The sequence below is a fragment of the Pseudophryne corroboree genome, chromosome 6 (genome assembly GCF_028390025.1).
Source record: "Pseudophryne corroboree isolate aPseCor3 chromosome 6, aPseCor3.hap2, whole genome shotgun sequence".
Classification (NCBI taxonomy): Eukaryota; Metazoa; Chordata; class Amphibia; order Anura; family Myobatrachidae; genus Pseudophryne; species Pseudophryne corroboree.
In genome coordinates, this window is record NC_086449.1 from 774,239,801 (window position 1) to 774,267,753 (window position 27,953).

The 27,953-nt window shown below is 48.4% G+C and overlaps 1 protein-coding gene across 6 annotated transcripts in view; it reads left to right on the top strand.

Annotated features, from left to right (window-relative positions):
* LOC134933461 (cationic amino acid transporter 2-like) overlaps positions 1–27,953 on the top strand; it is a 170,239-nt gene that overhangs the window by 68,981 nt on the left and 73,305 nt on the right. The window contains exon 1 of one of the 6 annotated variants that reach the window (XM_063928689.1): positions 25,931–26,134. The exons of 4 other annotated variants lie outside the window; for them this stretch is intronic. The gene's annotated coding sequence lies outside the window, so the exon portion shown is untranslated. Of the gene's footprint in view, positions 1–25,930; positions 26,135–27,384; positions 27,892–27,953 lie in introns of those variants that run through there. One more of the 6 variants, XM_063928688.1, reaches the window with a different exon arrangement.

The following is a 27,953-nucleotide window of genomic DNA, read 5'->3' on the forward strand; positions in this document are numbered from 1 at the left end:
TATCCATTCCTCCCTAATCTCGTAGTGCAATGATTTACGAAAAAAGAGCAATACTCCCCTTGTTTTGGTAGTATATGAGGCACTTCTAAAGTCTCCAACCCAGGTGTCCCTAAGTATGTTAGGATCAGTAATTCGCCAGTGTGTCTCTTGTAGAAACACCACATCGGGATGGAATTTTTTAAGGTGGTTCAGTACTTTTTTCCTCTTGATTGGTGTGTTCAAACCCTCTACGTTCCACGAGACAAACTTGAGAGACCTCCTTGAGCTCTCAAGGGGGGGCTCTACATCTTTAGGGTCCGGCATTATCCAATGCCCAGTCCGATGGAACGCAGAAGGAGAAGCCACAATTGAAAGCCCAATTCGATTGTGCATTGAGCACGTCAGGAAGTCACGTGGAGTCACAATATATATATAGCGAAACAATATGATACATGTAGAAAGTACTACCCGATATAACTTTGGCCACCTGTCAAAAACATTTTTGAATTTTTGAACCCAATATGATAGTAGTAATAACCATCCATATGTAACAGAAACCTTAGTATGAATAGAGAAAGAGAAAGAAAAAGGGTCTGACAGAGAAAATGGAAGAAGAACCTCCCGCCATCCCCGCAACCTCAATGAGTAAGAAAAGCACTTACACAGCAATGGCTGTTAGAGCCAAATGTAAATAATCAACAGTGTGTTATCCATTGGAGCAGAAAGAAGAGATAAAAGAAGAGAAAGGGGAAAAAATACTTGGTTTTAGAAAAGTCAATCAGCATCGTCCATCCGGGAATCAGGTTGTGATGTGGGTAAAGACTTGAGAAAGTTGCGAGCAGAGTCTGGGGTATCAAAATAATGTGGTTTGCCGGCATGAAAGAGTCTTAGTTTTGCAGGGTAAAGAAGAGCGAATCTGATGCTTTTGGAAAACAGTTCTTTGCAGACAGGGGAGAATTCTCTTCGTTGTGTTGAAACTTGGAAAGAAAAGTCCTGAAAGAGCAGAAGTCTAGATCCTTCATAACGGAAGTCAGAGCATCTGCGATAGGCCTCCAAGATCTTCACCTGGTCAAGACAATTCAGCAGCTTGAAAATTACAGGTCTAGGACGTGACTGGGAAGATTGTGAAGATTGTCTATCGGGGCCGATGCGGTGCGCTCGTTCAACCAGATAAAAGGTGGGAGAGGGGGGCAAATCAAGAGTTGTGGGGAGCCAGCGGGTAACCAAGTCTAGCAGGTCTTTCTGTCTAACCGACTCTGGGAGGCCAATCAGGCGCAAGTAGTTCCGGCGGTTGCGATTTTCCAAATCCTCGAGTTTATCGCTCATGGCCGCCAATGTGCTGTCATGCGATTGCTGTTGGGATTGGATCGCATGATGATCATCCTCCAATGTGGAGATCCGGTCCTCGGCCTCTGCCAAACGTTGTGTGTGTTGGGTCAATTGAGCTGCTGCTGACGTAATGGCCTCCATCAATGGCGCCAACTTTGCGTCTAAGAGTGGTGAGATGATCTCTGATATTTCTCTGGCCTTTTGTATTGAGGACGGGCTAGCTCGGACCTCGGCAAGCGACAGGTCATCTGCGTCTCTCCTGCCAGGAGAGGACGGACATCCCTGATGAATAGGGCTTTGCTCTTTATCTTTAGCCGTCGGTTTGTTTTTATTTTGAGAATTCTTATTTGCGCGGAGTGTTTTGGCCACATACTTTTCCATAATGGAGAATATGATTCAAGCAACCACGTTTAGGAGGGTCGAGACAGAATACGCTTCATCCAGGCACAAGTTGTGATAGGGGGAGTTGAGGCAGGGAAGCAAGACAGCCCACGTGTAACCCAGGGACGTGCGGTGAGCTAAATGACTCAGGAGGCACTGGCTAGCACCAGAGCCAGATTTACACGCAATATATGAGCCAAAGGGTACATCTGGGCATTATACACAGGTGCAGCATTATAAACTCCTGGAAATTTGGTGAGTTTTGATCAGAGATGTGCTGAAAAGATAAGCAGGTGAGGCACTGCCTCACCTGCCATAGACTTTTTACTCTAGAGTTTGGGCTATAAAAATTATTAGAATAATGCAAAGAAGATATTTCAAACAAATTACATTATTAGTATATTTCATATACTTTATTCAGTCAAAACTCTGGTTTAAACGTAAGTATGACAGGAAAGGCTCTGCCTCACCCCATCGCACGTCACTGAACCGCAGCAAGGGCAGAGCTCAGGCAGTGACCAGCGCGGTACCTGAGAAGCCCTAGATGTGTAGTGTGGACTCTCCTCCGACAGGCACAAGCAGGGGCCAGCAGGATGCACACGTTGCCACGAGTGCCAGCCAGCCGATGGAGTAATTGCAGTGCAGAGATGGCAGGGGTCCGTGTCTCTTCAATGAGGGCAGGGGGGCACAGGGCGCACCAGATTCCCAAGCAGAGGGTCAGGGGGAGACACAGCCGCTGCGGCGGCAGGACGAGTCTCGGCCGTACGCACCTGAGGAAGCGGAGGTGCCAGTCAGCAGTGTGGGGTCTGGCGGGCCGCCGGGGGGCACAGCGGAGTGCTGCAAGCGGTCCGGGATCCCTCAGGCAGCCTTGTCTCGGCCCTGCACGAGGTCCAAGATGGCCGCCGTCATTCACTGCACACAGCGTGTGCGGACTCCGGCGGGCGAAACGGGGGGGGGGGGGGGGGGAGCGAGCCGGGACACATACCACTTCGCTCCTTATTATCTCCGGGACCCGCGGGTGTAATTGCGGGGTCTCCGGTCCAGGTTGAGCCGCTGGAATAGGCTATTTAGTGAGCCTGGAGGGAGAGCTCTGGAGAGAGGCAGCCGTATCGTTCGGCCCGCCCACCGGAAGTCGGTCAGGTCCATCTTAACATATAGGCACACTGGGTAGCTGCCCAAAAATCCAATAATTCTAGGGGCCTTTGAGCTGCATTCTCTACCTGCCTGCAGTCAGAAAGTGAATGCTTGCCAGCATGGCTGGAGCTATCCAGCAGAGTGCTCACAGCCATTCACTGTATGGATAAATGTGGAGAGATGGTGCTGGACTGCAGGATGGGCATGTTATGATTTATTTATTTTTGGTTCCCGTGAATGGGTGGTTACAGGCCCTGTCAGGGCTTAAAGTGGTCCAGGAGAGGTGGTGGAGCTCATTACCCCCACCACCTAACCCTCTCCCATTAGGCGGAGCCAGGGCCAGTGCAAAAAAGGGGTGTAGTCTCACAAGGAAGGGGCATGGTCTGAATAGTATCCCCAATTCAAACTACACAACACAGTAGCATAATCTAATTCACATTACACCACACGTAGTGCCCCTGATTCATATTACACCACATAGTAGTACCCCTTTCTCATATGTCCTAGAGGGTGCTGGGGTCCACTTCAGTACCATGGGTATAGACTGTTCCGCAGGAGCCATGGGCACTTTAAGACTTTTTCAGAGTGTGAACTGGCTCCTCCCTTCATGCCCCTCCTCCAGACTCCAGTTTAGAAACTGTGCCCAGGCAGACTGGTCGCACTCTAGTGGAGCTCTACTGAGTTTCACTAAAAAAGACTTTGGCCCTCATTCCGAGTCGTTCGCTCGGTAATTTCTCTAACGTCCTAGTGGATGCTGGGGACTCCGTCAGGACCATGGGGATAGCGGCTCCGCAGGAGACAGGGCACATCTAAAGAAAGCTTTTAGGATCACATGGTGTGTACTGGCTCCTCCCCCCATGACCCTCCTCCAAGCCTCAGTTAGGTTTTTGTGCCCGTCCGAGCAGGGTGCAATCTAGGTGGCTCTCCTAAAGAGCTGCTTAGAAAAAGTTTTTTTAGGTTTTAAATCTCAGTGAGTCCTGCTGGCAACAGGCTCACTGCATCGAGGGACTTAGGGGAGAGATTTTCAACTCACCTGCGTGCAGGATGGATTGGAGTCTTAGGCTACTGGACATAGCTTCAGAGGGAGTCGGAACACAGGTCATCCTGGGGTTCGTCCCGGAGCCGCGCCGCCGACCCCCCTTACAGATGCTGAAGATCGGAGGTCCGGAAACAGGCGGCAGAAGACTCTTCAGTCTTCATGAAGGTAGCGCACAGCACGGCAGCTGTGCGCCATTGTTGCTACACACTTCTCACTGACCAGTCACGGAGGGTGCAGGGCGCTGCTGGGGGCGCCCTGGGCAGCAATATTAAATACCTTTAGTGGCAAAGAATACATCACATATAGCCATTAAGGCTATATGTATGTATTTAACCCAGGCCAGATTTCTCAAAACCCGGGAGAAAAGCCCGCCGGAAAAGGGGCGGAGCTTATTCTCCTCAGCACTCAGCGCCATTTTCCTGCTCAGCTCCGCTGTGAGGAAGGCTCCCAGGACTCTCCCCTGCACTGCACTACAGAAACAGGGTAACAAAGAGAAGGGGGGCATAAATTGGCGATATTTATATATTAAAAGCGCTTATAACAAAAACAACACCTTTTAGGGTTGTTTATATACATTTATAGCGCTTTTGGTGTGTGCTGGCAAACTCTCCCTCTGTCTCCCCAAAGGGCTAAGGGGGTCCTGTCTTCGATTAGAGCATTCCCTGTGTGGCTGCTGTGTGTCGGTACGTGTGTGTCGACATGTATGAGGACGATGTTGGTGTGGAGGCAGAGCAATTGCCGGTAATGGTGATGTCACCCCCTAGGGAGTCGACACCGGAATGGATGGCTTTAGTTATGGAATTACGTGATAATGTTAGTACATTACAAAAGTCAGTAGACGAAATGAGACGGCCGGAAAACCAGTCAGTACCGGCTCAGGCGTCTCAGATACCGTCAGGGGCTGTAAAACGTCCCTTACCTCAGTCAGTCGACACGGGTACCGACACAGATGAATCTAGTGTCGACGGTGAAGAAACAAACGTATTTTCCAACAGGGCCACACGTTATATGATCACGGCAATGAAGGAGGCTTTGCAGATCTCTGATACTGCTGGTACCTCAAAAAGGGGTATTATGTGGGGGGTGAAAAAACTACCTGTAGCTTTTCCAGAATCAGAGGAATTGAATGACGTGTGTGATGAAGCGTGGGTTAACCCAGATAGAAAACTGCTAATTTCTAAGAAGTTATTGGCATTATACCCTTTCCCAACAGAGGTTAGGACGCGCTGGGAAACACCCCCTAGGGTGGATAAGGCGCTCACACGTTTATCAAAGCAAGTGGCGTTGCCGTCTCCTGATACGGCCGCCCTCAAGGATCCAGCGGATAGGAGGCTGGAAACTAACCTGAAAAGTATATACACTCATACTGGTGTTATACTGCGACCGGCAATAGCCTCAGCCTGTATGTGCAGTGCTGGGGTAGTGTGGTTGGATTCCCTGACTGAAAATATTGATACCCTGGATAGGGACAGTATTTTATTGACTCTAGAGCAATTAAAGGATGCGTTTCTTTATATGCGAGATGCTCAGAGGGATATTTGTACTCTAGCATCAAGAGTAAGTGCGATGTCCATATCTGCCAGAAGAAGTTTATGGACGCGACAGTGGTCAGGTGATGCGGATTCCAAAAGGCATATGGAAGTGTTGCCATATAAAGGAGAGGAATTATTTGGGGTCGGTCTATCGGATCTGGTGGCCACGGCAACTGCCGGCAAATCCACTTTTTTACCTCAGACCCCCTCCCAACAGAAAAAGACACCGTCTTTTCAGCCGCAGTCCTTTCGCTCCTATAAAAACAAGCGAGCAAAAGGACAGTCTTATCTGCCGCGAGGCAGAGGAAAGGGTAAGAGAGGGCAGCAAGCAGCCCCTGCCCAGGACCAGAAGCCCGCCCCGGGTTCTACAAAGCCATCAGCATGACGCTGGGGCTTTACAAGCGGACTCAGGAGCGGTGGGGGGTCGACTAAAGATTTTCAGCAATCAGTGGGCTCGCTCACAGGTGGACCCGTGGATCCTGCAGATAGTATCTCAGGGTTACATGTTGGAGTTCGAAAGGTCTCCCCCTCGCCGGTTCCTAAAGTCTGCTTTACCAACGTCTCCCTCAGAAAGGACGACGGTATTGGAAGCCATTCACAAGCTGTATTCTCAGCAGGTGATAGTCAAGGTACCCCTCCTACAACAGGGAAAGGGGTATTATTCCACACTATTTGTGGTACCGAAGCCGGACGGTTCGGTAAGACCTATTCTAAATCTGAAATCCTTGAACCTGTACATACAGAAATTCAAGTTCAAGATGGAGTCACTCAGAGCAGTGATAGCGAATCTGGAAGAAGGGGACTTCATGGTGTCCCTGGACATAAAAGATGCTTATCTGCATGTCCCAATTTACCCCTCACACCAAGGGTATCTCAGGTTCGTGATACAAGACTGTCATTATCAGTTTCAAACGCTGCCGTTTGGTTTGTCCACGGCCCCTCGGGTCTTTACCAAGGTAATGACCGAAATGATGGTTCTTCTACGAAGAAAAGGCGTATTAATTATCCCTTACTTGGACGATCTCCTGATAAGGGCAAAGTCCAGAGAACAGCTGGAAGTCGGTGTTGCACTAACCCAAGTAGTGCTTCAGCTACACGGGTGGATTCTGAATCTTCCAAAATCTCAATTGACCCCGACAACACGTCTGCTGTTCCTGGGAATGATTCTGGACACGGTTCAGAAAAAGGTGTTTCTCCCGGAGGAGAAAGCAAGGGAGTTATCCGAACTGGTCAGGAACCTCCTAAAACCAGGAACTGTGTCAGTACATCAATGCACAAGAGTCCTGGGAAAGATGGTGGCTTCTTACGAAGCAATTCCATTCGGCAGATTCCATGCACGAACATTTCAGTGGGATCTGCTGGACAAATGGTCCGGATCGCATCTGCACATGCATCAGCGGATAACACTGTCACCAAGAACAAGGTTGTCTCTCCTGTGGTGGTTGCAGAGTGCCCATCTGTTAGAGGGCCGCAGGTTCGGCATACAGGACTGGGTCCTGGTGACTACGGATGCCAGCCTACGGGGCTGGGGAGCAGTCACACAGGGAAGAAACTTCCAGGGTGTATGGTCAGACCTGGAGACGTCTCTTCACATAAATATACTGGAGCTAAGAGCGATATACAATGCTCTAAGCTTGGCAAAACCGCTGCTTCAGGGTCAGCCGGTGTTGATCCAGTCGGACAACATCACGGCAGTCGCCCACGTAAACAGACAAGGCGGCACGAGAAGCAGAAGAGCAATGACAGAAGCTGCAAGGATTCTTCGCTGGGCGGAAAATCATGTCATAGCACTGTCAGCAGTGTTCATCCCGGGAGTGGACAACTGGGAAGCAGACTTCCTCAGCAGACACGACCTTCACCCGGGAGAGTGGAGACTTCATCCGGAAGTTTTCCACATGATTGTGAACCGTTGGGAAAAACCAAAGGTGGATATGATGGCGTCTCGCCACAACAAAAAACTGGACAGATATTGCGCCAGGTCAAGAGACCCTCAGGCAATAGCTGTGGACGCTCTGGTAACACCATGGGTGTACCAGTCAGTGTATGTGTTTCCTCCTCTGCCTCTCATACCAAAGGTACTGAGAATTATTCGGAAAAGGGGAGTAAGAACAATACTAGTGGCTCCGGATTGGCCAAGAAGAACTTGGTATCCGGAACTTCAAGAGATGCTCACGGAGGATCCGTGGCCTCTACCTCTAAGAAGGGATCTGCTTCAGCAGGGACCTTGTATGTTCCAAGACTTACCGCGACTGCGTTTGACGGCATGGCGGTTGAACGCCGGATTCTAAAAGAAAAGGGCATTCCAGAGGAAGTTATTCCTACCTTGATTAAGGCTAGGAAGGAAGTGACCGCACAACATTATCACCGCATTTGGAGAAAATATGTTGCGTGGTGTGAAGCCAAGAAGGCCCCAACGGAAGAATTTCAATTGGGTCGATTCTTACATTTCCTGCAGGCAGGATTGTCTATGGGCCTCAAATTGGGGTCTATTAAAGTTCAAATTTCGGCCTTATCAATCTTCTTCCAGAAGGAATTGGCTTCAGTGCCTGAAGTACAAACTTTTGTCAAGGGTGTACTACATATACAGCCCCCGATTGTGCCCCCAGTGGCACCGTGGGATCTAAACGTAGTTTTGGATTTTCTCAAATCTCATTGGTTTGAGCCTCTCAAATCTGTAGATTTGAAGTATCTTACATGGAAAGTAACCATGCTACTGGCCCTGGCTTCAGCCAGGAGAGTTTCAGAGTTGGCGGCTTTATCGTACAAAAGCCCATATCTGATTTTCCATTCGGACAGGGCAGAACTGCGGACACGTCCTCATTTTCTCCCTAAGGTGGTTTCGGCTTTTCACTTGAACCAGCCTATTGTGGTGCCTGCGGCTACTAGCGACTTGGAGGACTCCAAGTTACTGGACGTTGTCAGAGCATTAAAAATATATATTTCAAGGACAGCTGGAGTCAGAAAATCTGACTCGTTGTTTATATTGTATGCACCCAACAAGATGGGTGCTCCTGCGTCTAAGCAGACGATTGCGCGTTGGATCTGTAGCACAATCCAACTTGCACATTCTGTGGCAGGCCTGCCACAGCCTAAATCTGTAAAGGCCCACTCCACAAGGAAGGTGGGCTCATCTTGGGCGGCTGCCCGAGGGGTCTCGGCATTACAACTTTGCCGAGCAGCTACGTGGTCAGGGGAGAACACGTTTGTAAAATTTTACAAATTTGATACTCTGGCTAAGGAGGACCTGGAGTTCTCTCATTCGGTGCTGCAGAGTCATCCGCACTCTCCCGCCCGTTTGGGAGCTTTGGTATAATCCCCATGGTCCTGACGGAGTCCCCAGCATCCACTAGGACGTTAGAGAAAATAAGAATTTACTTACCGATAATTCTATTTCTCATAGTCCGTAGTGGATGCTGGGCGCCCATCCCAAGTGCGGATTGTCTGCAATACTTGTACATAGTTATTGTTACAAAAATCGGGTTATTATTATTGTTGTGAGCCATCTTTTCAGAGGCTACTTCGTTTGTTATCATACTGTTAACTGGGTTCAGATCACAAGTTGTACAGTGTGATTGGTGTGGCTGGTATGAGTCTTACCCGGGATTCAAGATCCTTCCTTATTGTGTACGCTCGTCCGGGCACAGTACCTAACTGAGGCTTGGAGGAGGGTCATGGGGGGAGGAGCCAGTACACACCATGTGATCCTAAAAGCTTTCTTTAGATGTGCCCTGTCTCCTGCGGAGCCGCTATCCCCATGGTCCTGACGGAGTCCCCAGCATCCTCTACGGACTATGAGAAATAGAATTATCGGTAAGTAAATTCTTATTTTTCTTCGCATCGCAGTGAAATTCCGCTTAGTACGCATGCGCAATATTCGCACTGCGACTGCGCCAAGTAATTTTACAATGAAGATAGTATTTTTACTCACGGCTTTTTCTTCGCTCTGGCGAACGTAGTGTGATTGACAGGAAATGGGTGTTACTGGGCGGAAACACGGCGTTTTCGGGGCGTGTGGATAAAAGCGCTACCGTTTCCGGAAAAAAACGCAGGAGTGGCCGGAGAAACGGGGGAGTGTCTGGGCGAACGCTGGGTGTGTTTATGACGTCAAACCAGGAACGACAAGCACTGAACTGAACGCAGATGCCGAGTAAGTCTGAAGCTACTCTGAAACTGCTAAGTAGTTTGTAATCGCAATATTGCGAATACATCGGTCGCAATTTTAAGAAGCTAAGATACACTCCCAGTAGGCGTAGGCTTAGCGTGAGCAACTCTGCTAAATTCGCCTTGCGAGCGATCAACTCGGAATGAGGGCCTTTATGTTAGGTTTTTTATTTTCAGGGAGGCTGCTGGCAACAGTCTCCCTGCTTTTTGGGACTTAGGGGGAAGAAGTAGGAACCAACTTCTTGAATAGTTTCATGACTCTGCTTCTTGCTGACAGGACACCATTAGCTCCTGAAGGGTACTGAACACTAGCTCAGAGCCGGATTAAGGAGGGGGGGGGGGCTCTGGGGATAAGCACCCCTGGGCCCCATGCTGTGAGAGGGCCCCCCGTAACCCGCCGCAGATCGGATCTCTATCACCGATCCGATCTGCGACGATGCGCTCCCTGCTCACCCACTGACTGCCGTCAAACAACTGCAGCCGCGCCAGCGTTGCAGACTTTTACTGGGCAGCCGGTCCGAACGATGGTGCCGCTGTCCAATGATGAGTGAATCTGCAGCCTGCGGCTTCCTGACTGGTTGGAGCGCAGGCTGCAGGGGAAGAAGGAGGCGGGATCCCGGCCATGTACAGCCTCTGTGCAAATCCGCATTCTCAGTTCAAAGTCCATACGTCAGACCACGCGTGGGCGTGGTCTGACGTATGGACTTAGAACTGAGAATGCTGATTTGCACAGTGGGGTAAATCTTATGCTGGTTATACGAGCAGTGGTTTAACCGCCTTTTATGGTACGGGTTCACACTTGTTACCGATTTGGATTTTAAAATAAATTTGTTGTACACTTTTAATGCACTATTGGCGCTCCCTGCTTCTTCAATCTCTTGACATATATATAATTCCAGTATGACCGGCACTCCAAATACCTTAATTAAATACCTGGGTGCCCTCCCTCGGTCCAAACAGAGCAGATACACAGAGCAAGTTCAGGCGGCACTCCACGGATTTTCAACACCAAAAAAGACAGCTACACAGGCTTGAATGTCAACGTTTCAGGTGCTATTTAATCACACCTTTCGTCAGGATACAAACACAGAGAATACAACATACCTTATATAGATCACCCAGTGTCCAGACCCTAATCACCTTCACCACCCATTTCTCTATCGTCCTAAGTGGATGCTGGGGTTCCTGAAAGGACCATGGGGAATAGCGGCTCCGCAGGAGACAGGGCACAAAAGTAAAGCTTTTACAGGTCAGGTGGTGTGTACTGGCTCCTCCCCCTATGACCCTCCTCCAGACTCCAGTTAGAGTTAGATTTTTGTGCCCGGCCGAGAAGGGTGCAATTCTAGGTGGCTCTCATAAAGAGCTGCTTAGAGAGTTTAGCTTAGGTTTTTTATTTTACAGTGATTCCTGCTGGCAACAGGATCACTGCAACGAGGGACAGAGGGGAGAAGAAGTGAACTCACCTGCGTGCAGGATGGATTGGCTTCTTGGCTACTGGACATGAAGCTCCAGAGGGACGATCACAGGTACAGCCTGGATGGTCACCGGAGCCACGCCGCCGGCCCCCTCACAGATGCTGAAGCAAGAAGAGGTCCAGAATCGGCGGCTGAAGACTCCTGCAGTCTTCTTAAGGTAGCACACAGCACTGCAGCTGTGCGCCATTTTCCTCTCAGCACACTTCACACGGCAGTCACTGAGGGTGCAGGGCGCTGGGGGGGGGCGCCCTGGGAGGCAAATGAAAACCTTTAAAAAGGCTAAAAATACCTCACATATAGCCCCAGAGGCTATATGGAGATATTTACCCCTGCCTAAATGTACTAAATAGCGGGAGACGAGCCCGCCGAAAAAGGGGCGGGGCCTATCTCCTCAGCACACGGCGCCATTTTCTGTCACAGCTCCGCTGGTCAGGAAGGCTCCCAGGTCTCTCCCCTGCACTGCACTACAGAAACAGGGTATAACAGAGAGGGGGGGCAAAATAAATGGCAATATATTAATATAAAAGCAGCTATAAGGGAGCACTTAATCATAAGGCTATCCCTGTCATATATAGCGCTTTTTGGTGTGTGCTGGCAGACTCTCCCTCTGTCTCCCCAAAGGGCTAGTGGGTCCTGTCTTCGTATAGAGCATTCCCTGTGTGTCTGCTGTGTGTCGGTACGTGTGTGTCGACATGTATGAGGACGTTATTGGTGTGGAGGCGGAGCAATTGCCAAATATGAGGATGTCACCTCCTAGGGGGTCGACACCAGAATGGATGCCTTTATTTGTGGAATTACGGGATAGCGTCAACTCGCTTAAGCAGTCGTTTGCCGACATGAGGCGGCCGGACACTCAATTAGTGCCTGTCCAGGCGCCTCAAATACCGTCAGGGGCTGTAAAACGCCCCTTGCCTCAGTCGGTCGACACAGACCCAGACACAGGCACTGATTCCGGTGGTGAAGGTGACGAATTAACCGTATTTTCCAGTAGGGCCACACGTTATATGATTTTGGCAATAAAGGAGATGTTACATTTAGCTGATACTACAGGTACCACTAAACAGGGTATTATGTGGGGTGTGAAAAAACTACCAGTAGTTTTTACCGAATCAGAAGAATTAAATGACGTGTGTGATGAAGCGTGGGGTGCCCCGATAAAAAAACTGCTAATTTCAAAGAAGTTATTGGCTTTATACCCTTTCCCGCCAGAGGTTAGGGAGCGCTGGGAAACACCTCCTAGGGTGGACAAAGCGCTAACACGCTTATCAAAACAAGTGGCGTTACCCTCTCCTGAGACGGCCGCACTTAAAGATCCATCAGATAGGAGGATGGAAAATATCCAAAAAGGTATATACACACATGCAGGTGTTATACTACGACCAGATATTGCGACTGCCTGGATGTGCAGTGCTGGGGTAGTTTGGTCAGAGTCCCTGATCGAAAATATTGATACCCTGGACAGGGACAATATTTTACTGTCGTTAGAACAAATAAAGGATGCATTTCTTTATATGCGTGATGCACAGAGAGATATCTGCACACTGGCATCACGGGTAAGTGCTATGTCCATTTCGGCCAGAAGAGCTTTATGGACACGACAGTGGACAGGCGATGCGTAGAGGAGTTATTTGGGGTCGGTCTATCGGATTTGGTGGCCACGGCTACGGCCGGGAAATCCACCTTTCTACCTCAAGTCACTCCCCAACAGAAAAAGGCACCGACCTTTCAACCGCAGCCCTTTCGTTCCTTTAAAAATAAGAGAGCAAAGGGCTATTCATATCTGCCACGAGGCAGAGGACGAGGGAAGAGACAGCAACAGGCAGCTCCTTCCCAGGAACAGAAGCCCTCCCCGGCTTCTACAAAAGCCTCAGCATGACGCTGGGGCTTCGCAAGCGGACTCGGGGGCGGTAGGCGGTCGTCTCAAGAATTACAGCGCGCAGTGGGCTCACTCGCAGGTAAATCCCTGGATCCTGCAGATAATATCTCAGGGGTACAGGTTGAAATTAGAGACAGAGCCACCTCGCCGTTTCCTGAAGTCTGCTTTACCAACGTCCCCCTCAGAAAGGGAGACGGTTTTTGGAAGCCATTCACAAGCTGTATTCTCAGCAGGTGATAGTCAAGGTACCTCTTCTACAACAAGGGAAGGGGTATTATTCCACTCTTTTTGTGGTACCGAAGCCGGATGGCTCGGTAAGGCCTATTCTAAATCTGAAGTCCTTGAACCTGTACATAAAGAAGTTCAAGTTCAAGATGGAGTCACTCAGAGCAGTGATAGCGAACCTGGAAGAAGGGGACTTTATGGTATCCTTGGACATCAAGGATGCGTATCTCCACGTTCCAATTACCCCTCACACCAGGGGTACCTCAGGTTCGTTGTACAAAATTGTCACTATCAGTTTCAGACGCTGCCGTTGGTTTGTCCACGGCATCTCGGGTCTTTACAAAGGTAATGGCCGAGATAATATTTCTTCTTCGAAGAAAAGGCGTATTAATTATCCCATACTTGGACGATCTCCTAATAAGGGCAAGGTCCAGAGAACAGCTAGAGATGGGTTTAGCACTATCTCAAGAGGTGCTAAAGCAGCACGGATGGATTCTGAATATTCCAAAATCCCAATTAATGCCGACAACTCGTCTGCTGTTCCTGGGGATGATTCTGGACACAGTTCAGAAAAAGGTTTTTCTTCCCGAAGAAAAAGCCAAGGAGTTATCTGACCTGGTCAGGAACCTCCTAAAACCAGGAAAGGTGTCTGTACATCAATGCACAAGAGTCCTGGGAAAAAATGGTAGCTTCTTACGAAGCAATCCCTTTCGGCAGATTCCATGCAAAGGGATCTGTTGGACAAATGGTCAGGGTCGCATCTTCAGATGCACCTGCGGATAACCCTGTCGCCGAGGACAAGGGTATCCCTTCTGTGGTGGTTGCAGGAGGCTCATCTATTGGAGGGCCGCAGATTCGGCATGCAGGATTGGATCCTGGTGACCACGGATGCCAGCCTGAGAGGCTGGGGAGCAGTCACACAGGGAAGAAATTTCCAGGGAGTGTGGTCGAGCCTGAAAAAGTCTCTTCACATAAGCATTCTGGAACTAAGAGCAATCTACAATGCTCTAAGCCAGGCGAAACCTCTGCTTCAAGGAAGACCGGTGTTGATCCAGTCGGACAACATCACGGCAGTCGCCCATGTAAACAGACAGGGCGGCACAAGAAGCAGGAGGGCAATGGCAGAAGCTGCCAGGATCCTTCGCTGGGCGGAGAATCACGTGATAGCACTGTCAGCAGTATTCATCCCGGGCGTGGACAACTGGGAAGCAGACTTCCTCAGCAGACACGACCTTCACCCGGGAGAGTGGGGACTTCATCCAGAAGTTTTCCACATGCTATTAAACCGTTGGGTAAAACCAATGGTGGACATGATGGCGTCTCGCCTCAACAAGACACTGGACAGGTATTGCGCCAGGTCAAGAGATCCGCAGGCAATAGCTGTGGACGCGCTGGTAACACATTGGGTGTACCAGTCGGTATAGGTGTTTCCTCCTCTGCCTCTCATACCAAAGGTATTGAGGATTATACGGCAAAGAGGAGTAAGACTAGTGGCTCCGGATTGGCCAAGAAGGACTTGGTACCCGGAACTTCAAGAGATGGTCACGGACGATCCGTGGCCTCTACTTCTGAGAAGGGACCTGCTTCAGCAGGGTCCTTGTCTTTTTCAAGACTTACCGCGGCTGCGTTTGACGGCATGGCGTTTGAATGCCAGAGCCTAAAAGGAAAAGGCATTCCAGAAGAAGTCATTCCTACCTTGATAAAGGCAAGGAAGGAAGTCACCGCGAAGCATTATCGCCGTATTTGGCGAAAATATGTTGCGTGGTGCGAGCAGCGGAGTGCTCCGATGGAGGAATTTCAACTGGGTCGTTTTCCTACATTTCCTGCAATCAGGATTGTCTATGGGTCTCAAATTGGGATCTATTAAGGTTCAAATTTCGGCCCTATCAATATTCTTCCAAAAAGAATTGGCCTCAGTCCCTGAGGTCCAGATTTTTATCAAAGGAGTACTGCATATACAGCCTCCTGTGGTGCCTAAGGTGGCACCGTGGGATCTAAATGTAGTTTTAGATTTCCTCAAATCCAATTGGTTTGAACCACTAAAGAATGTGGATTTGAAATATCTCACATGGAAAGTGACTATGTTACTGGCCCTGGCTTCGGCCGGGAGAGTATCTGAACTGGCGGCTTTGTCTTATAAAAGCCCTTATTTAATTTTCCATTCGACATAGGGCAGAGCTGCGGACGCGTCCGCATTTTCTCCCTAAGGTGGTATCAGCGTTTCACCTGAACCAGCCTATTGTAGTGCCTGCGGCTACAGACGACTTGAAGGACTCCAAGTTGTTGGACGTTGTCAGAGCCTTAAAAATATACATTTAAAGGACGGCTGGAGTCAGAAAATCTGACTCGCTGTTTATACTGTATGCACCCAACAAGTTGGGTGCACCTGCTTCTAAGCAGTCGATTGCTCGTTGGATTTGTAACAAAATTCAACTTGTACATTCTGTGGCAGGCCTGCCACAGCCTAAATCTGTTAAGGCCCATTTCGCAAGGAAGGTGGGCTCATCTTGGGCGGCTGCCCGAGGGGTCTCGGCATTACAACTCTGCCGAGCAGCTACGTGGTCAGGGGAGAACACGTTTGTAAATTTTTACAAATTTGATACCCTGGCAAAGGAGGACCTGGAGTTCTCTCATTCGGTGCTGCAGAGTCATCCGCACTCTCCCGCCCGTTTGGGAGCTTTGGTATAATCCCCATGGTCCTTTCAGGAACCCCAGCATCCACTTAGGACGATAGAGAAAATAAGAATTTACTTACCGATAATTCTATTTCTCGGAGTCCGTAGTGGATGCTGGGCGCCCATCCCAAGTGCGGATTATCTGCAATACTTGTACATAGTTATTGTTAACTAATTCGGGTTATTGTTTAGGAAGCCATCTTTCAGAGGCTCCTCTGTTATCATACTGTTAACTGGGTTTAGATCACAAGTTGTACGGTGTGATTGGTGTGGCTGGTATGAGTCTTACCCGGGATTCAAAATCCTCCCTTATTGTGTACGCTCGTCCGGGCACAGTACCTAACTGGAGTCTGGAGGAGGGTCATAGGGGGAGGAGCCAGTACACACCACCTGACCTGTAAAAGCTTTACTTTTGTGCCCTGTCTCCTGCGGAGCCGCTATTCCCCATGGTCCTTTCAGGAACCCCAGCATCCACTACGGACTCCGAGAAATAGAATTATCGGTAAGTAAATTCTTATTTTCCGGTCACGGGTGCCGTCATTAAACACGGCAACCCACAGCTGACGGGAGATCGGGTTTCCATGGTAACAAAACAAACATCACGTCACCTCCGTGCTCAAGGTCTCCCACACCCCCGGAGTCCGCCCAACGGATAACTCCATTCCAGCACTCCACAATAGTGATTTACTCAAGTGTCATCGTCGAGGAAGAAATTTAAGGGACTGGCTGGTACATTCCGATATAATATCACCACAAAGAGAGCTTAGATCTCATTTTCTAAGTAAGCCACCTGGGTCCTACAAGTGTACGGGATGTACAACCTGCAGATTCCTGGAAACGGGACCAGCGGTACTTCACCCTCATTCTGGTAAAAAAATCGCTATTAAGCATGTACTGACTTGCACCTCAAGATTTGTCATCTATATCATTAAATGCCCATGTGGCTTAGCATACATAGGCAAAACCGTATGTACTTTCCGGGAGCGAGCTGCACAGCATAGATCTTCCATTAGAATGGCCCTGGAGGGCAAAGCCACCGAACAACCGGTAGCGCGTCACTTTAAGGAAATGGGCCATAGTATGGCCACGCTGCGCTACAAATTGGTGGACCATGTTCCACCTATGTCGCGAGGGGGCGATCGAAATAAGAAGCTGTTAAAGTTGGAGGCACGATGGATAAACGACCTTAATACTGTCTCACCAATGGGCCTTAATGAAAATTTATCTCTTCTATGTTTCCTGTAAATTTTTTCTGATGTTGGTTTAATGGGTCCGGTGATAGCATTAATGAGCACTCTAGATATTGGATGTACCTATCAATGTTAAAACAGCTCCAATGAGCTTTTTCCATTAATCAAGCACCAAATTATTGGTTCTTTCTCTAATTGACCTGGTCTGGTTTACAGGTTGATTACTACTGCATGTCTATGTAATCTATAATGGTTTTTTTTATCTTAGAAGTAATTAGTTTAAGTACAGGGATATAATTCTCGTACATACCTATCAGTCCAGTGGTAACTGATTGTTTCTGCGGTTGCTTCTATGGACCGTAGTAGCTTTAAATTAACTACTACACGGTTATCAATATACACTGTTCTAATGTTGCAATCCTTTAGATAACCTATCCATTAATGTTTTTTCAGCATCCAGACTCATTTAACCTGCCGTAGCAGTCTTATGTACAGTTCGATACGTCATAGAGAGTTGTTCCTTAATTGCCTGTGATGTTTTTTCAGCAAGATTACGCACACTGACTGTTGGTTCTTTTGTTATTATTTACTTGTTACCTTGGTGATGGGCCCCGCCTCCCCCGTCCGCTGACTGGTAGACGCGCTCTGATGCGCTTCCGTTGGGCGGACTCCGGGGGTGTGGGAGACCTTGAGCACGGAGGTGACGTGATGTTTGTTTTGTTACCATGGAAACCCGATCTCCCGTCAGCTGTGGGTTGCCGTGTTTAATGACGGCACCCGTGACCGGAAATGGGTGGTGAAGGTGATTAGGGTCTGGACACTGGGTGATCTATATAAGGTATGTTGTATTCTCTGTGTTTGTATCCTGACGAAAGGTGTGATTAAATAGCACCTGAAACGTTGACATTCAAGCCTGTGTAGCTGTCTTTTTTGGTGTTGAAAATCCGTGGAGTGCCGCCTGAACTTGCTCTGTGTATCTTGACATATATATATATATATATATATATATACACAGTATATATATATATATATATATATATATATTCTGATTTTCATTTTAGACTTTAGGATCCCCTTTTTTTAAGTACCCCGGGCCCCCCGAAGCCTTAATCCGGCTCTGCACTAGCTGCGGCTATGCGCTCACTCCCACAGCACGCCGTCACCCCCCTTACAGAGCCAGAAGTCAGAAGACAGGTGAGTGTACAGAAGAAAGGATCTTCAGTCATCGTGACGGCTAAAAGGTACCGCACAGCGGGCGGGAACGCTGCGCGATCATGCTACCCATTACGCAGGCACAGCAAGGTGCAGGACGCGGGGGGGGGGGGCGCCCTGGGCAGCATGAAACCTACTCAAAACTGGCTAAAAGGGGACATAAGATGCTGAGGCACAGTCCTAGCCCCCGTCAGTATAAAAAATAGTGTGGAAAATTCTGAGAAGAAACGCGCCATTACGGGGGCGTGGCTTCCTCCTCAGTCAGCCAGCACACTGCTCAGCGACATTTTCTCCAAGGCAGGCTGCAGGGGAAGAAATGCTGGTCCTCCTCCACTTCTGAAACAAGTATCAGGGTGAAAAAAAGGGGGGGGGGGGGGGGAAGCAGAGTGTATTGGTGTTCAATTAATAACAATTTGGCAGTGTAATAAGCACTAAAAGTCTCTGTAGACATTCTACATGTACAGGGATTTTAGTCGCTGGCACTGGGCTGTGAACTTGCAAGTCCTTCTGTGTCCTTCTGACAGATTTTATTGTGGGTCTGTCCCCTATAAGCCCCGGAGAGTCTGTGGTGTGTTTGTGCAAGTGTGTGGCATGTCTGAGGCAGGGAGCTCTTCCCCTAAGGGAGCCATTTTAGGGACACAGAGTTGTAATGTGGTGGCGCTGCCGGCACACCATGAGCCTGAATGGATAAGTCTGAGTCTCATGCAGAAACCTGGAGAAAATCCGTGGAAGATGTGATTTTTAGTGGTTCTGTTTTTTCATCCACAGGGGATCCCTCTGGGTCACATAAAAGGTAATTTGCACAAATACTACATACTGATACCGACACGGACTCTGATTCCTACGTCGACACTAGTGATTCCAGGGAAATAGATCCACAATTGTCAAAAAACATTCAATACATGATTGTGGCTATAAAGGAGGTATTAGAAGTTACGGAGCCCCTCCTTTACCTCAGGAGAAGGCTTACTTTTGTAAAGAAAAGAAACTTAAGGTAACTTTTCCTCTGTCTCATGAACTGAACAGTTTATTTGTGGGAATCTAGGCAAACCCGGAAAAGAAATTTCAGATTTCTAAAAGAATTCAGGTAGCGTAATCTGTCCCAACAGAGGACAGGAAAAGGTGGGAGTCACCCCCTGCTTTAGACAGTGCCCTGTCATGGTTAACAAAAAAGGTGATTCTCCCTGCGCCTGGGACGGCTTCACTAAAGGAGCCGGCAGACCGCAAGTTAGAGACTACGTTGAAATCTATTTATGTGGCCAATGGGACATTACTAAGATCTACCATTGCCTGCACGTGGGTAATGCTATTGAAAAGTGGTCAGAAAACTTGTTATCGGAAACTGACACATTAGATAGAGACGAGATACTCCTAACTTTAGGTCATATCAAAGACGCTGCTGCGTATATGCTAGAAGCCATGAAGGATATTGGTCTTTTGGGATCAAAAGCCGCTACAATGGCAAGCCTAGCACGGAGGGCGTTGTGGATTCGCCAATGGAATGCTGACGCAGATTCGAAAAGGAATATGGAGGCTCTCCCGTACAAAGGTGAGGCCTTGTTTGGAGATGGGCTTGATGCTTTAGTTTCTGCGACTACTGCAGGTAAGTCGACATTCTTGCCTTATGCTCCTGCACCGGCGAATAAGACACATCACTCTCACATGCAGTCCTTTCGGCCCAATAGATACAAAAAGGGTAAAGGTTCCCCTTTCTTTGCGGGAGAAGGAAGGGGAAAAGGAAAAAAGCCCACAGTGTCTCCGGGATCACAGGAGCAGAAATCAACCTTTGCTTCTGCTAAACCTGCAGCATGACGCTGGGGCTCCCTTGCGGGAGTCCGCTCAGGTGGGGGCACGTCTGAAACTTTTCAGTCACTTCTGGGTTCAATCTGGCCTAGACCCGTGGGTCGTACAAATAGTGTCCCAAGGGTACAAACTGGAGTTTCAAGACGTTCCCCCATGCTGCTTTTTCAAATCGGCCTTACCAGCTTCTGTCCCAGACAGGGAAGTAGTAGTAGTAGCAGCAATACAAAAATTGTGTCAGGATCAAGTCATTGTCCTGGTTCCCTTGTTACAACAAGAAGAAGGGTTTTATTCAAGCCTATTTGTAGTTCCGAAGCCGGACGGCTCGGTCAGACCAATCCTAAACCTGAAAAATCTGAATCTCTACCTACAAAGGTTCAAGTTCAAGATGGAATCTCTGAGGGCAGTGATTTCCAGTCTGTAGGAGGAGAAATTCATGGTGTCAGTAGACATAAAAGATGCATACTTACATGTTCCCATTTATCCTCCGCATCAAGTTTATCTGAGATTCCCAGTACAGGATTGCCATTACCAGTTTCAGACGTTATCGTTCGGACTCTCCACGGCACCGAGGGTATTCACCAAGGTGATGGCGGAGATGATGGTCCTCCTTCGATAGCAAGGAGTCAATATAATTCCTTACCTGGACGATCCCCTGATAAAAGCGAGGTCCAGGGAAAAGTTGGTGCAGAACGTTGCACTTTCCCTGACAATACTCCAACATCACGGTTGGATCATAAATTTTCCAAAGTCACAATTGGAACCGACAATGAGATTGCCCTTCCTCGGGATGATACTGGACACAGAACTACAGAGGGTATTTCTTCCAGTAGAGAAGGCTCTGGAAATCCAGAGAATGGTCAAACAAATTCTGAAACCAACAAGAGTGTCGATTCATCAATGTATTCGGTTGTTGGGAAAGATGGTAGCGGCCTACGAGGCCATACAGTTTGGCCGATTCCATGCCAGAGTATTCCAGTGGGACCTATTGGACAAGTGGTCCGGATCCCATCTACACATGCATCAGAGGATAATCCTGTCATCCAAAGCCAGAATTTCGCTCCTGTGGTGGCTACACAGTTCTCACCTCCTAGAGAGACGCAGGTTCGGGATTCAAGTCTGGATCCTGGTGACCACGGATGCAAGCCTCCGAGGCTGGGGAGCAGTCACACAGAGGGAGAGCTTCCAAGGAAGATGTTCAAGTCAAGAAGCTTGTCTTCACATAAACGTTCTGGAGTTGAGAGCCATTTACAACGGCCTTCTACAAGCGGTACATCTTCTTCAAGATCAAGCCATACAGATCCAGTCGGACAATGTAACAGCAGTCGCGTACATAAACCGTCAGGGCGGAACGAAAAGCAGAGCAGCAATGGCAGAGGTGACAAAGATCCTCCGCTGGGCAGAAAGACATGCAAGAGCTCTGTCGGCAATTTTCATTCTGGGAGTGGACAACTGGGAAGCAGACTTCCTCAGCAGACACGATCTCCATCCAGGAGAATGGGGCCTCCACCAAGAAGTCTTCGTAGAGGTGACAGGTCTTTGGGGATTTCCTCAAGTAGACATGATGGCATCTCGTCTCAACAAGAAGCTTCAGAGATATTGTTCCAGGGCGAGAGACCCTTAAGCAATAGCAGTGGATGCACTAGTGACCCAGTGGGTGTTCCGGTCGGTATATGTCTTCCCTCCACTTCCACTGTTACCAAAAGTTCTCAAAATCATAAGGAGAACAGGAGTTCGAGCGATCCTTATTGCCCCAGACTGGCCAAGGAGGTCTTGGTATTTAGATCTTCAAGAGTTAATAATAGAAGATCCTCGGCCTCTTCCTCTTCGCGAGGACCTGCTACAGCAGGGGCCGTGCGTGTATCAAGACTTACCGCGGCTACGTTTGACGGCATGGCTGTTGAGCGCCGGATCCTACCCCGAAAGGGTATTCGCAAAGAAGTCACTCCCACTCTTATTCAGGCCAGGAAAGGAGTAACGTTTATACATTACCACCGTATTTGGAGAAAATATGTGTCTTGGTGTGAAACCAAGAAGGCTCCAAAGGAAGAATTTCGGTTAGGACGTTTTCTCCATTTTCTCCAGCCGGGTGTGGATGCGGGCCTTCGATTAGGTTCAATCAAGGTCCAGATTTCGGCTTTGTCCGTTTTCTTTCAGAAACAATTGGCCTCCCTTCCAGAAGTTCAGACATTCGTGAAAGGTGTGCTACACATCCAACCTCCGTTTGAGCCTCCTGTGGCACCATGGGATCTTAACGTGGTGTTGCGATTCCTTCAATCGGATTGGTTTGAACCTCTCCAGGAGATAGAGTTGAAATTTCTCACTTGGAAAGTGGTCATGCTGTTGGCCTTGGCATCTGCAAGAAGGGTGTCTGAGTTAGGGGCCTTGTCTCACAAGAGCCCTTACTTGGTTTTCCATGAAGATAGGGCTGAGTTTCGAACTCGTCAACAATTTCTTCCAAAGGTGGATTCTTCTTTCCATATAAACCAACCTATTGTGGAGCCAGTGGCTACTGACACTTTCGCTGCTTCAAAGTCTCTCGATGTGGTTAGGGCTTTGAGAATCTATGTCGCAAGAACGGCTCGGATAAGGAAAACAGAGGAGCTGTTTGTCCTGTATGCTCCCAACAAGATTGGGTGTCCTGCTTCTAAGCAGATTATTGCGCGCTGGATCAGAGGTACGATTCAGCACGCTCATTCTATGGCAGGTTTGCCGATACCGAATTCGGTGACTGCCCATTCTACTAGAAAGTTGGGCTCGTCCTGGGCGGCTGCCCGGGGAGTCTCGGCATTACAACTTTGCCGAGCAGCTACTTGGTCAGGGGCAAACACGTTTGCTAAGTTTTACAAGTTTGACACCTTGGCCGATGAGGACCTACAGTTTGGTCAATCGGTGCTGCAGGGTCATCCGCACTCTCCCGCCCGTACTGGAGCTTTGGTATAACCCCATGGTACTGAAGTGGACCCCAGCATCCTCTAGGACGTATGAGAAAATAGGATTTTAATACCTACCAGTAAATCCTTTTCTCCTAGTCCGTAGAGGATGCTGGGCACCCAGCCCAGTGCGTACATTACCTGCAGTTGTTATTTTGTTGAAAATGTTTTCAGCACGTTTGCTGTTATGTTTCATGCCTGTTGGCATGTGGTTTGTTGAATGCCATGTTGTGCGGCATGGTTGAGGTGTGAACTGGTATGAATCTCACCATTAACTTAAAAGTAAATCCTTTCCTCGAAATGTCCGTCTCCCTGGGCACAGTTCCTATACTGGGGTCTGGAGGAGGGGCATGGAGGGAGGAGCCAGTTTACACTCTGAAAAAGTCTTAAAGTGCCCATGGCTCCTGCGGAACCGTCGATACCCATGGTACTGAAGTGGACCCCAGCATCCTCTACGGACTAGGAGAAAAGGATTTACCGGTAGGTATTAAAATCCTATTTATGCACATTATGCCACACAGTAGTGACCCATATACAACATGCCCACAGTAGTGCCACTTATACACAATTCCCACAGTAGTAGTGCTCCTTATACACATAATGCTCACAGTAGTAGTGCCCCTTATACACATAATGCTCACAGTAGTGCCCCTTTTACATATCTCTGCCTCTGTCACTCCATCAGCTCTATGCCCTGTGTACCTCCAGCAGATTTTCAGCCTCTCTGTTTCCCTCCAGACCGCTCTCACTATATACAGAGCCTGCTCCTCTTTGTGGCTCTTCCTCACTTCAGCGGCAGTGACAGCATGACATCACATATGATGTACCGGAGAAGGAAGCCACTGGGGGTGTGGTATGGAAGGTAGATAGTAACTAGGTCGACAGTGTCTAGGTCGACAACTATTGGTCGACAGTAAGTAGGTCAACAGGGTCTTTAGGTCGACATGGTGTAGGTTGACAGGTCAAAAGGTCGACATGATTTTTTAAATGTTTTTTTTGTGTAATTTTCTTTGTAGAGTGACCAGGAACCCCAATTAGTGCACAGTGTCCCCTCGCATTGCTGGCTTCACTCGCCATGCTTCGGGCAAGGTGCCTCGCTCCGCTACCGCTGCGCTCTGCATAGATTACCGTTCCCAATTGTAGTCCACGTGGATCGTTAAGTATGAAAAGGTTAAAAAAATAAAAAAATCATGAAAAACTGATGTCGACCTTTTGACCTGTTGACTTAGAGACCCTGTTGACCTAGAAACCCTGTCGACCTAGTTACTGTCGACCAATAGTGGTCAACCTAGATAGTGTCAACCTAGTTACTGTCGACCTAGAGACCGGATCCCGCCACTGGGACCTGAAGATGGGATAAACGCCATCCGACAGACACAGCATATGTAATTACCAGGAGGGACGGGCCACAGGTGGACGAGGACCATGGAGCTGCCAGGACCAGAGAAAGGGGGAGGTGGATGCAGGTCGGGTGGCGAGGCAGGCTTTTCTGTTAGAATTACTGTGCAGGCCTGCATTGCTTTGCTTAGGGCAGTGATGTGGAACCTTTGGCACTCCAGCTGTTGTTGAACTACACATCCCAGCATTCCCTGCTACTGTTTTGGTATTTGGCCATGCTAAAACTGTAGCAAGGCATGCTGGGATGTGTAGTTCAACAACAGCTGGAGTGCCAAAGGTTCCCTATCACTGGCCTAGGGCCTACAATGCTGTCAATACGGCCCTGGCCCTGATACTAAAAAATTGCTGCAACTCTCAGAAAACTGGTATTTTTGGAGGATTGGCCCTAACTTTTTTTTGTATAATAAATCATCCACTTAGATACGTAGATAAGTTTGCCATATATTACTTTCTGGTACAGTACGTGAGCAATTTAATGGGAACTTTCCGTTTTCCCCTTATAAGTACAGATGTGTACTGTACATCAAATACTACACTAGAGGGCGCCCTTTCTCTACATTATTTCCATAGATGTCTACCTAATTCAACAGCAGGTCTCTGAGAACAGTAGCCACCTTAATTTCTAGAAAAAAAGAACTGGGGGCCCATTCACCAATGATCGCATATGCAATCCTGGGTGCTAATATCGCGCCCAGATCACATTGCATAATGCGATCCTATCTGGTGGATATAGAACCAGGCAAGGACAGGGGCTCCGAAATAGAGCCCGTCCCTGCGATGCCCCGAGTGTGCAACCGGGACCGCTGCGCATGCGTGGTCAGGGTAACCGCTATTCACAGCGGCCATTTCCGGCGGAGGGTTCCTGGGGAACTCTGCCGGAACTACATCTCCCCAAAGTGTAGCCTATAGGCTACAATGAGCTACCGCAATCAGAAGATTGCGGTAGCAAACGGGTGTTTTCGGGTACATAGCCGCAAATATTGAATGATAAATGGGCCCCTTAATCTTTATACTGGCATGAGGAACTTTTGGTATGGGGCGAGTAATCCGGACGCGTTAAGGCTCTGAGGCTGAAACATGAATAATCTCCGCGGAACTTGGGGCATCCAAACGGGTCGGGTATGTGTGACAGGCAGTCAGGAGAAGCGAGCGCAACGAAGCCCCTTGCGGGCTCACTGCACTCGCCACGCAGACGGCTCGGTGGCTCGCTGCGCTCACCACAGGTTCTGTTCCGACTCTATGGGTGTCGTGGACACCCACGACTGGGAAAAGTCCCGGTTAGTCGGCATGCCGATCGGCGCGATATTGATCGGGCGGGATGTAGCGGTCGGTACTGTGACAGACGGTCACATAACTACAACCCCATCCAAACACATAAGAAGCGAACAAAATAAAAGTCTCCATTTTCTTCAGCAATGTGTAAGTGCAGGAATGATGATGGTGTGACGGCAGCGTTTGCCAGGATGGACCCTTTACAAATGTTATTCATGGCCCGGCCCCTGCCAGGCAGCACATTATTCTCTGTTCCTTGTGTAGAACTTGGAAAGTGTTGTGGGAAAAAAAGTAATTCTGGGCAGATCTCCTTGTTGTAGCTGACAGCAGGGGCTCATGGAGGGCACTGGTAGGTAGGGGACTCAGAGCTGAATAGAAACAATAATTCTGAGAAAGTCTATTTCCAAGTGCCTGGGGGTCTCTGCTGTGTCCTTACTGTGCCCCCCTCTGGACCACTCCTCCCCTTATATCGTGCCGGATGCCAGTCTCCACAGAGTAATGCACACAGGGCTCCGGAAGTAAGGTAAGTCTCTAACCTCCTGCACATAGGTTCTATTTGCTAGTTGTATTCCTCTGACAAGATGTGGGATTGTTCTATTCTGCTTAGTTCTGCTCCAATCCATCACTGATTAGCCTAACGGGCCCCATCCGCTCTTATTATGCCCTTGGTCGCTCTTATTATGCCCTTGGTAGAGGAGATAAAGTTCCAATCAAACAGCTCCTGTCATTTTTCAAACAGCCTGTAACATGGCAGTTAGGAGCTGATTGGCTGGTACTTTATCTCCCTCCAAGGCTTAGTAGATAGACCCCTAGGCTGGTGATTACCACGGAGGAGAGGTAAGTACAGGTTATGGACACATGTCCCTTTGGACCCACCAGTGTCCCTTGTTCACTGCCAACTTGCCTACTCTCCTTAATCTCAGGGGGCTCACCAGTGGGCAAGTCTCCCCACAGCTGTACTTTCTTTCTCCAGGAAGTGGGCAGTCGGGGCAGCCAGTGACGTGCTTTGCACTGACATGGTGGCCCTGTGTACCCTTTCACAGTGGCGGTTATCACAGCATTGTATAGTGGGGGAAGGGGTCATGATGATGAGAATGCGCTATCACCCCCATTTCTGCTGCACCCCACGCCTAGCCTACCTGGCTGCCCTCTTCCGGAGGTGGCAGACCAGAAGTCTGCAACTATCACACATACATGAAAATATATATCATTACGCACCTAAATTGCTGAAGGTCCTGTGGCCGGTTATGTGTCTTTAAGGTCGCTGGAATACAGTAGTCTGGTGATACAAGCACCAGGCAGGAGTTTTTAGTCAATCATATTTAGACATTTATCTCTTTCTTTTTCAACCAAAGAGACTGGAACATTTGTCTTCAAGGTTATATCTAAGATTGATGCTGGTCTTGGCTTTGTAAGTTATCAGGTGCCATGTCACTTGTCTATATACTAAATACTTTCAGATTGATCACCTATGCTGCACCTGTTACTTTGCAAAGTATGTACTCAGTTTACACAGAAATGATTCAGAGGTTGCTCACCGCACTCTTCCACATCATTCATGTTAGAACATTTTCATTCATTTGCTCACAGTATATAAGTTATTCTAGTTATTGATCATGCCCATGTGTATACTCTTTTATAGTGTATGAAGCGGGACGGTAACCAGTGTAGTGTGGGCAATATAACGTCTGATTAGTTCACTTATATAAGTCAGATGTTGTTTTTATTCTCTGTTTCTTTAACTTTTTTCCTACCAAGGAAAATCTTCTGCCCCCTCATAAGCAGGAACAAAAGAGTCCGAGTCACCACTTTGCTGACCATTGCTGCTTACTGCTGGCGGAGGCGAGACCTGTAGAACATTCTTAAAGAAAGGAGATTATGAGATTTCAGAACTACAGTTCATGGCAAAGTTTGAATAGCTCTTTAGTATTACGCTGGGTTGCCGCTGGTTTAACCCCTTGCGTCTCACAGTGGTACTGAGGGAAAGACCGTCCACTATCCAGATGGCATGACAGGAACAGGGGAACTTGTCAAAAGACTACTAGAAATATTATTATGTTATAACGTAATAGATTGCGTAGCTATTCCGTTATTCAGGCTGCTGATGCAGTACAGAAAGGGTTAAGGTATTACAAATGAGCGAGTCAGGCTTAAAAGCAGAGGTAAAGGATTTCGGAATTAATTTGGAAATACTTTCCTGACCAGGACGGACCTGGCATACGTCTATACAGCCATTTTATTGGAATTGCCAGGTTGTGCGACAAAGAACTCAGTTTTAAGGTAAGATAAAAACTAAAAAAAATCAGTATTTGACATTTTTTTTAAATCTCTCTGTATTGACC